Genomic DNA, 10,892 nt, shown 5'->3' on the forward strand with positions numbered 1-10,892 from the left:
ATTGGGTGCTATTAGATCTGACCCGAGAGAAGGAGAATATGTAATTGTTCATAAGGGAACTGAGTCTGATATCTTTGTCTGAATGTTAATATCATCAAAGCAAATTTCTTAAAGCCCCTATGATTTTTTCTGGTCTCACTTGATGTTTATTGTGCTTAGCGCAAATCATGGGAAAGCTAACATTTACTTTACATTTATATTCAAAATATATTGGCATTATGGTTGCTTTTGGGTGGTCTAAATGCCTCCTCAAACTTGGAGAGGGCCCACCCAGCTGTTAGGAGGGAGATTACCTTACCTCTAAATGATCAGATTTCCACTCAGAGATTAATAATAGGGCTCTTTTCAATAGTACCTTTCAGAAAATTTACATTTTATTAAATACATATATTTAGAAAGAGAGGAGAGGAAGAGGGAGAGAGACACACACACAGACACAAATGGAGGAGTTATTAAGGTTACTTTAAAACCTTTTGAAATGGGCATTACTTGTCACAAGTGAACAGTAATGAGCATACACTTGACCATCTTAAGGAGCTGAACTCCCATGAAGTTAAAGAAGCTGGTCTTTCCCGCTGGGCCTCTCTGGCCCCCCAGCTATTTCATAACAACAGACAATGGTATTAAGCACCTATATTTCTAGGCAAATCCATTATTAGTTGGGGCAAGGGGAATCATTTCAAGTAAAATCGAGGACAACACAAATCTTTAACACAATTCAAACTCTACTCTAATTTCTGAAAGTCTAATCTACTTAGTTAACATTTTTAACTGTGGTTTTTCAAACTGTAACCCCATTGAAAGGTGACTTAGGATTGGCAACAAAACCATCACATCACACAAAAGGATTTTTCCCGATGCTATGTCAAGCCTGGTTGGAAACTGGAGGCTTTAGAAATCTACCAAGACTATCTAATTTTACTAGATTTGTTTGCCTAGTATTGAGGTCTGTGGGTTTGGGGAAGTCTGAGAAGTCTGTGGTAACATCTCAGTACATACATTTTTATATAAAAGTATTATGAGAAAAAGAGAGTGGGGGGTATAAGTGTATTAGAGCGGGGGTAAAGGTGATTCCAATCTTTTCTAAGTTCAAATGTTTTTTCTTTAGTCCTTGTCCGAAGTAACATTGCAACTGAAAGTGAAAGGATCCAGTTTACCTTTGACATGTTAGGTGGTAAGTAGAGTGACACAAGCTCAATCCATTGTGCGCAAGGAACCAATACGTCCACTCTGACTCTGGTCACCCAGAGAAGTCCCAAGAATGGCATGACTGGGGAGACCACAACCAGACAGAGGATCATGAGGAGAGGCTTGGGGAATTCACCCCCAAATCACTAGACTATCTGTTTAGGTTTCCACAGGAAGCAAGAGAAGTGAAACCAAAGTGAGAAATACTCGGACCTGGATTCAATACTGAGATTCAAAGAGAGCTTCACCGGAAAAATGAAAACCTTTTGTATTGAATATTGGTGCCCTTTACTTCCCAAAATGGACTTATTTCTCTTTAAAGATTTTATTTATTTATTTGAGAGAAACAGGGAGAGAGAGCATGAGTGAGGAGAAGGTCAGAGGGAGAAGCGGACTCCCCTGGAGCCGGCAGCCTGATGCGGGACTCGATCCCAGGACTCTGGGATCATGACCTGAGCGGAAGGCAGTCGTCCAACCAACTGAACCACCCAGGCGTCCCCCAAAATGGACTTATTTCTAAATACATAGGTAACTGAACAGAAAGGGATTTGGGGAAAGGGACCCCTATTGAGGAAAAAACCGAAAGAAGGCTTTATGGTAATTTTTCAGAGATTCCTTTGGAAAGCAAATAATCATTTGTCAATTTGGTTATTTTGTAAGTTCGAATTTTCTTATGACGGAATTTCTTCAGGAGGGCGCAAGTGTTGTTTATCCAAGCAAGCCACTTGAAGGGCAAGGTTTATGTCTTGGTTAATTTATTATTGTTTATCTGCTTTGTGAAAATATTCTTTCTACTCTATTTATAAAACCCGGTTAAGAGCTGCTTGCTATTCACTTGGCATCATCGCTATTGGTAAATAAGTTTCTTTTTGGTTTTTAAGAATTTCCTTTGTGGAGTATGGCCTCCAGATAAGAGGACAAACACTGAAATTAGCCCTCCGTCCAGCCACCATCATGGGAGAAATATGTGTGGGGGTGTTCTCTGACCTGAATAGAAAACACTGGGGGGCAGGGAGAAGTCGGCAAGGCATTGACAAAACTAACAAACATGCTTTAAGACCTTGTTGTGATAGACCAGTTCTGCCTTTTGGGGAAGACGTGTAAAACCCACTCCTCCAAACATTTCCTTTGGAATCACACCACAGAACTATCTTTTTATTTGCTTTTGGCCACAGCTGTTGACTCAAGGAGATGGTGTCAACTGTTGTCTTTCCTGTTGCAAAGCTCATTTGGCCACTGAGCCATCTTTCAGGGTTAGGCACCTAGAGATGGATGCAGAAGAGGAAGCTGGAGAGTGCAGACAGCCAGGCAATTGATAAGTCAGCTTCCCCAGGGCCAGGTGCTTTCAGATTAAGGAATAGGCCCCAACTTGTTTCCCCTACAGCTGTGCAATAGCTCAGTCACAGCGTGGCGGCCATCTCATCCATCCCAAGTAAGATCCAAGGGGTGATTTCAGGTGAGTGGGTGAAACCACTGATCTGTTTAATACAACTAACCCTCCATTAGCTGACAGGAAGAGTAGGTGGAAGAGATACAGAGGAGGACAGTTCCTCTACTTAGAAGGATTTCTTTTCTTAATCAACTTTCACATGTGTAAATTGACAATGATATTCTTCATCATAAGTGAGATCAGAGGGGTAAATAAAAATAATGCACACAAGAAGTCTACCAAGGCTTTAGCCCACAGAAGAGACATCATCTACGGGTGTGAATCTAAACCTCACCCTTAGCTCCAGTGCTAATCCCAGGGTATGGTGGGAAAGGGCAGCTCCAGACTAGGATGGGAAGCTCATGATAACTTACACCACTTCCCACAGCCACGCAAATGGTCCAGTGCCCAACGAGGCCATTTTTATTAAATCCAGTGTGCTACTTACTAACTAACTGCCTGTCAACTTCCATCCTTCTCTACTCTACTTTGGGACTCTGGGAACCACATTTTTCCTCTGTCAGCTAGCTGGTTCTCTGTGAGAAGCAGCCAATAGAATATACTAGAGGACGACAGGAAGGCAGGAAGATTGGAACGTGGCGGCACAGTTGGTTCTCAACTGCGGCCAGTACCTGCACCCCCAGAACCTGTCTTGTGTCTGTGCCTTCCTTCCCCAAAGAAATGGCAACACCAGCCAGTGACACCCCTTCTGAGACTTCTGAGTCCTAGCTCCATGGGATGTCTCCTTAAGTTTCTAGGTTCTGACAACCCCTCTGTCCTCCTTGTGTTTTCCTAAGCGTGGGAATGGTGGGCACATTTTATAATTAATATTGCTACAGTTAATATTGTCTTGGTGCATCCTTTCTGACTTTTTAGTTCTGAAATCCTTAGAGGACTATACACACCTTGCTGTGCCTTGTGTTTCTGTCTTCACAATATACCTTGTAGACACTCAGGCATAGAGATCTTCCCAGTTCTTTATATTGGCCTCAAAGTATTCCTTCCGGCTGATGTATCATAATTTATTTAACCAGTCTCTTATTGGTGGACTTCTGGCTCTTTTCAAGATTTTCCAGTTCAAATACAGCTTCAGTGAATGACACGGCAACATTACAGACCACCTACATCATTTTGCGTATGTGCAAGTTTATCTATGGACAGATCTTCTGAAGTGACATTGCCTGGATCTAAGGGTGGACTCACTGAGATGTTGCCAAACTGCCTTTGGAATTGGGACATAGGAATTCACATTTATGATAACAGTGCCTAAGACTGCCTGCTTCCTGAAGGGTCCTCAGCTGATTTACATTAGCTTCTGCTAATAGAATAGCTTTAGGCCCAAGAAATGGTGAGAGTGGAGCCTGGAAATCAGCATTCCCGCCATACCTGACAACTACTCCTCAGACGGACAGCTCTCTTGCCCTTCATTTAGGGCCCGGGGAATGCTTGAGAAGTCGGACTCACAGAGACCCATTGTGGCCCATCGGAACCCACAGAAAATGTTCCTCCTGTGCATTATTTATGACTTTCCTGCATTTATATAATATCCAGCTTCCTGAAAGTAATTTGTTTTGGATTGTGTAGTGCTGGGCAGCACATCAAAGGTATGCTAAGCAGTGGTAATAAAACACTGAGGTTTATGGTCACTGAGGTATTAAATATCACTCATAAATTACAGGGTGAGTATTTTAAATGAGCTATGGCTTGGAGAACAGTAGGCGCCTCATCTCTGCACGTATTAATTGCTACAGCCTGGCTTATTAATTATCAATAGTTTCAAAGGCTTTGTTGCTGTTGTTTTCTTAAGGAACTATTCGAGACCCTTTCTATGGTTCTGTTTAATGTGTGTGTGAGTGAGTGTGTTGTGTGCATAAGCTGGCATTAAGCTTAACAAAAGTGGGAAAATACTTGAGAGTACTATAGAGTCTGATTGACTTTCATTTAAAAATCAAAGAGCCCTCCGTTTCAACCACTGGTACTCGGGTTGCTGTTCCCCAACAAGACATGTTCCCTACTGCTTTGGACTCCAAGCAGTGGCAGCTGGAAAGACGGTATAGATCTATTTCACTTCAGTTTCTGGTCATCTTGACCAGAGTCTAGTTCTAAGGCTCCAACCCAGTGATTCCCATCCTTTTCTGCCAAATCACACCCACCCCCCAGGCATCTGCCTTAATTTCACAGGTTCCCTTTCTCTTTGAATACTCCAATATCCTTTTTTCTCTGCCTCCCTGTAACGTTGCTTTATTATCATGGCCTCTGAGGTCCCTACCATCTCTCCTCTGCAAGCTTCTGCATATTTTTCCTCAGGTGAGTTCCTTTAGACTTTTCGGTTAAATTTTTCAACTAGAAATCACCAAGGAGTCCCAGAGAACACCCAAACACCAAACTCGGAAAGGGACTAGTGTTTTAGTAAAACCTTGCTTTTGGGGAGCTTAACAACTTAAGACAAGCTGTCCAGGCACAGAGTCGATCTAAGGACACAGAACCTTGGAAAATTCTTCCCAGTTTTGTGTAGTGGGAGACTAGAGCTACTATAGGCAGTTGAGAATTTAGGAAGTAGATGGCTATACATATAAATCAGGCTAGACTCCTTGCTGTTATTTGGCCTTGACCTTTTTACTGCAAGTGGCTCTGTGCAGCTACCTTTGTCCAGAAAAGCCATTCTGTACTTTTTTTAGTTTGACTTTAATCGTATGAAAAGAGAAATTCCAGAGAGGAAATGTAGGTGGCTATAGATAGTTTATGGGGATGGCAGGTTAGACCTGCTCTGTCCAGTATGGTAGCCAAGAGCCACATATGGCTGGTGAGATTTTGTATATAAGTGAAACTAAGGAATTGAATTTGTCATTTTATTTAATTTCAAGTAATTGAATTTAAATTTAAAAACAATGCTTGATTCAGTGATTAAAAAACTTTTATGTATGTTTGGAATAAGTTGGATATGTGAATCTATCTTTGCAATTCTAAATTTTATGAATCTAAATACAGAGCAAGTATTTCTAATGAAAATTTAACATCCAAATAGAGATGCACTCTAAGTTTAAAGTGTATGCCAGGTTTTAAAGACTTAGTATAAAAATATTTAAAATAGCTTATGAAAAATTTTAATTGATTACATATATTTTGAGTATGTTAAGTAAAATCTATTATCAAAATTAATTTTGCCTGTTCATTTTCATTTTTTAAACTGTGGCTACCAGAAAATTTTAAATTACATACATGGTTTCTATCAGAAAGTTCTGGGTTAGAACAAATATATTTTGGAGCGGTCTGGAGACCCTTGGAGCCCATTCCTCCTGACTTCTACAGAAATCCTGATTGTAACAATTACTTGGCACTAGCAAGGTGAACATTTCAAGAAAGTCCTGAATTACTAACTCGAAAGAGACTGCCAAGACTGGGAATTCATACTCTATACACACATTAAGAGTCTGAATTTCTCTACCAGCAGTCGTCTTCCTTTGAATATTTTTAAACTTAAAGTAAACATTATTTTTCCTTTATAATTCCACAGCTTTTTTGGGGGGGGTCCTGAAACTTATGTTTTTTGAGAGTTTTCTATAGTGATCCAGAGTGATACTTGTAATTCTGGTTAATTCAATTTCACTACCGTATAATGCATATTATTCCATTGTCTTAGTATACCACAGTTGATTTACTGGCTTCCCTTTACTGAACGTTTAGATTGTTTCCACTACTCAGGTTGTTTCTCACCATTACAAACCAGTGGTACTATAAAACATTTTTGTTCACATTTCCTTGTACGCGTGTACAAGAACTTCTTTAGAGTGTAAGTCTGGAAGTGAAACTAAGGTGTAGGCCCAACCCATCTTCAACTTTACTAGACAGTGTTAAATTGTTCTCCAGGGATCCTATCAATCTATCCTTCCAACATCAGTATTCTGTCACTCTCTTCTCCACATTTGGTATTCTTTAAGTGAAAACGTTTTGTGACCTAAAGCGTGAAACACTGTCTCTGCTGGTTTCATGTTTTTCCAGACAACTTTTCATATTCATTGATCAGTCAGTCATCTTTCTTGACCTGTTCATGACTGTTGCCCATTTTTCTCTTGGATAATTAGCTTTTTCAGGTGAAAGACTCTTCCATCTTGAAGCCAATACTTGACTGACAAATGAGCTGTTCAGTATCTCAGCTTTGCTCCTTTTTCTGTACTTGCTCTTCCTTCTCTTTAAATGTTTATTGTTTAAGTTTGTCTTGTGAGATCAGAGAAGGACCTCCCCCTTCCTACTCCCTACCAACTTCTGCTGTTTCTGAAAACTACAAGCAGTGGAGTAACAAGCAGACTCAATCAGGATTTTACACCAGAAGAAAGGACGAAGCAAGACAGGCTCTATTTTTTTAACCCAGGCAATAGATATGCCAATGTGTTCTCCCCACAATAAGGAGAAAAGCTACTACTTGCAAGAGAAAAAAAAAAAGATAAAAACTGCCACATTTAGTGTATGTATGTTACTGAGAGGGTTCCATGGATGATAATTATAATGAGATAAGAAAAATGAAATAAGGAGCCCTTGGGTGGCTCAGTCATTAAGCATCTGCCTTAGGCTCAGATCATGATCCCAGGGTCCTGAGATCGAGCCCCACATCCATCTCCCTGCACCACGGGAAGCCTGCTTCTCCCTCTCCCACTTGTCTCCCTGATTGTGTTCCCTCTCTCACTGTCAATCTCTCTCTCTCTCTTCTCAATCTGTCAAATAAATAAATGAAATCTTTTTTTAAAAAAAGCAAGAAAAATGAAATGACTTGAAGATTCCAAAATTACTACTAGTTTAAAAGTAGTAATGAAAACTAGTTTGAAGACAGCAAAAGTGCTTTCAAAAGCACCCATTGAATCTACAGCTATATGGTCAGGTTGAATCCATGGGGCTGCAATTTTTAAGCGGACAGTAAGACACAAAGCTCTCTCAATAATTCTAGCTTATATTCATAGACACTTATGAAGCTGTCTTTGAAAGCTTGTCTGTGGCCTGTAACAGCTTTTGTTTCTTAGGATACTTGGTATCCTAAGAATAGATATGGTCATTAAATGTTAATAATGATACCTAGTATTTATACAACACCTTTCATCCGAACACCTCAAAGAACCGGGCACACATTAACTCACTAATTCCCATAAGAGCCATGAGGCAAGAGTTATTATACCCATTTTACTGATGAAGGAACTGAGGTCCAGAGAATTTAAGTAACTTCACTTATTCAAGGCCACATGGGACGTTAAAATTTTAACTGAGAATGGGTTTAGATCTCATGCACTCTGTTCATGTTTGTCTAAAAATTTATCAGCTTGTTTTCAAAGGTTGTGGGATTTTTTTTTTTCTTTTCCCCTCTCCTTTTTCTCCTAGTGAGTTGTGTTACATAGACAATTATGAAAGAGATATTTTTCACTGCTTAAAAACAAATTTCCAGGGGCACCTGGGTGGCTCAGTTGGTTAAGCTTCTGCCTTCAGCTCAGGTCATGATCTCAGGGTCCTGGGATTGAGCCCTACCTGGTTGTCGGGCTCTCTGCTCAGCAGGAGTCTGCTTCTCCCTCTCCCTCTGCCTTCCTCCATGACTCCCCAGCTCATGCACATGTTCTCTCTCTCAAATAAATAAATAAAATCTTAAAAAGAGAAGGCGAATTTCCAAATGACAGCACCATGTCATATAATTTTGGAGACATGTTTACTGAACCAAAGAAAGAAGTGTGTGGCAGAAAGGAACAGAAAAATTATACAAGATAATCACTAATATCTGATAAAGGAACCGTCAGATCATTCTCTAAAAAAAGTTACCTCTCATTTCTTTACAACTAAGAAAATTCTACTATTTCCACTGGTAGTTCTACTGCCTCTCCTGTAACTAGAAGATTCAGACACTTTTCTTCTGCTTGATGAGTTCCAGGGACCCTCATTAGTTCACTTACAGCCCATTTTATTAGGCCCCAAATTTCTTTTTATATTAAACAGACAGTTGACCTCACTGGTCTTATTCCTGCCCTCTGGCACGGTACAGAAAAGCCAAATCCCTCTTCAGCATGACAGACCTTTTGTAGCTTTGGACCCAGATCTTTTGTTTCCCTCTAGCCTTCTCCCTGGAACAACCAGAGTTTTAGTAACTAACTCACATGTTACTGTTTCTAGGTACATCCCGTCCTGTTCACCCCTCTTTGACACACTCCAGTTGATCAAGTTCTCTCTCAAAATGTGGTACCCAGAACTAAACGTAATGTTCCAGATGTGGTTGGAGATCGGAGAGCAGCTGCTCCCACTAACCACACCAGAGTTCTGACTCTATTTCAAAATGGTGGTTTAATCTTGCTGCAGTATTTTCTCCTCCTTTTCAAAAACAAGACAAAGTGAAAACAACCCAATTTACATGGTCACTTCTTAAATATTACTTAAATATTTAATGTAAAATAATGTTATTTACTTACTTTTCATTATTTGAATAATTTCTATGCCTATGTCCTCTTTTTTTGAATGTACTTCTGAATTGTATAAAAGCAGACATCATGAACAAATAACACTTTGAAGCTGATTAAAAATGGTGAGCCTCAATTCAAGTAAATCCTAGGTGTTTTCTTAATCAGCTATTGGACTCTAATCTTAGTAACTAGCCTGGAGATTTGGGTGTACATTTTGTATTTGTCATGCAAGCTATATGCTAAATGCAATAGTGGGGTTTATGGCTTATTTTAAAAATAAAAATGTATGTGTGTGTTTCTGAGTACAAAAGAAATGAAGTTCAGCATGGGGGCTAATAACTCAAGTTTTAGAACTAGTTCCACATGAGTTTGAATATTGGCCCTAACAGATATGAGTCATTGGACAAATTTATTTAAACTCCTTTAAACTTTAATTTCTTCATGTGTAATGTGAGGATAAAAATAGGGCCTCTTAGGGCAATTGTGAAGATACAATGTGCTACTGAATACAAAATTCTTAACACAGAACCTGACATAGAGAAAGTACTCCTTAGATATAAACTATTTTTATTGTGAAAATATTTGGAACATACAGAAAGGAAACAAAAGAAAATAAAAGTCACCTGTAATCCCCAGCCTGTTCTGGAAGAAACTACTATTGATAGCAAGAATATGTTCCTCAACATTTTTTTATACTTCAGCTACTCCTCAGTGAAAGGATTTCTTGTAGAACAAACAAGTTTGTGTAAAATAGCAGTAAAATTTCCCAAGTATCATAATAAGCACTAAACATAATAATAATATTATATTATGATAATCTCAGAACTATAAGAAATACACATGCACATATGTTAATTGTTATTAGAAGTTGTCTAAAAATGATACATAATAGATCTGATATTCCATCTTTTATAAAAGAAAAATCAGAAGTGGACATTATTGATGCAATAGATGTGGGCAAGGAAAGCCTATAAAAGCATACAGCGGGGGGCGCCTGGGTGGCTCAGTTGGTTGAGCGACTGCCTTCAGCTCAGGTCATGATCCCAGACTTTCAGGATCGAGTCCCGCATCGGGCTCCCGGCTCTTTGGGGAGTCTGCTTCTCCCTCTGACCCTCTCCTCTCTCATGCTTTCTCTCATGAATAAATAAATAAAGCTTTAAAAAAAAAAAAAAAGCATACAGGGTGCCTGTATGGCTCAGTCGGTTAAGTGGCTGCCTTCAGCTAGGGTCATGATCCCAGGGTCCTGGGATCCAGCCCCAAGTCAGGCTCCCTGCTCAGTGGAGAGCCTGCTTCTCCCTCTCCCTCTGTCTGCCACTCTACTTGTGCTCTCTATCTGTCAAATAAATTTTAAAAATTAAAAATAAGAAAAAAAAAATATGTTGTATGTACAACATACAACCATGTCCTGTCCAGGTACATGTATATTCAAGACCTAAGAGCATCAGGGCAATTGCGGTTCTCAGAATCTTCTGTGATTATATGTAACCAAATTAGAGATTTAATCAAGTTTTGATGATAATGCCAAAATAGTACTTTGAAGCCAGTAATCTCACCAGGAGATTTAAATTCCAACAGTAGTTGATTCATATTTACCTATGAGATTTACTTACGGGATTCCTCTGACTGATAAATAGGTTTAAACTTGAATTAAATTGGTTTCTTTCTTTCCCCTAACATCTCCTTGCCATAGCATGGCCTCTACTCTGGGAAAAGAAAAAGATCTATGGTTTCCAAAGCAATTTTATTTTTGGCTTCTCTGCTGTGCCTGACATGTGAGAGCGTTAGACCTGGGACCACACTTGCTCACCAGGATGGAGCCTCTGGTTTCCTTTTCCACCCTCTTCACACAG

This window comes from Mustela nivalis (assembly GCF_964662115.1).
Source record: "Mustela nivalis genome assembly, chromosome: 4".
NCBI classification, from domain to species: domain Eukaryota; kingdom Metazoa; phylum Chordata; class Mammalia; order Carnivora; family Mustelidae; genus Mustela; species Mustela nivalis.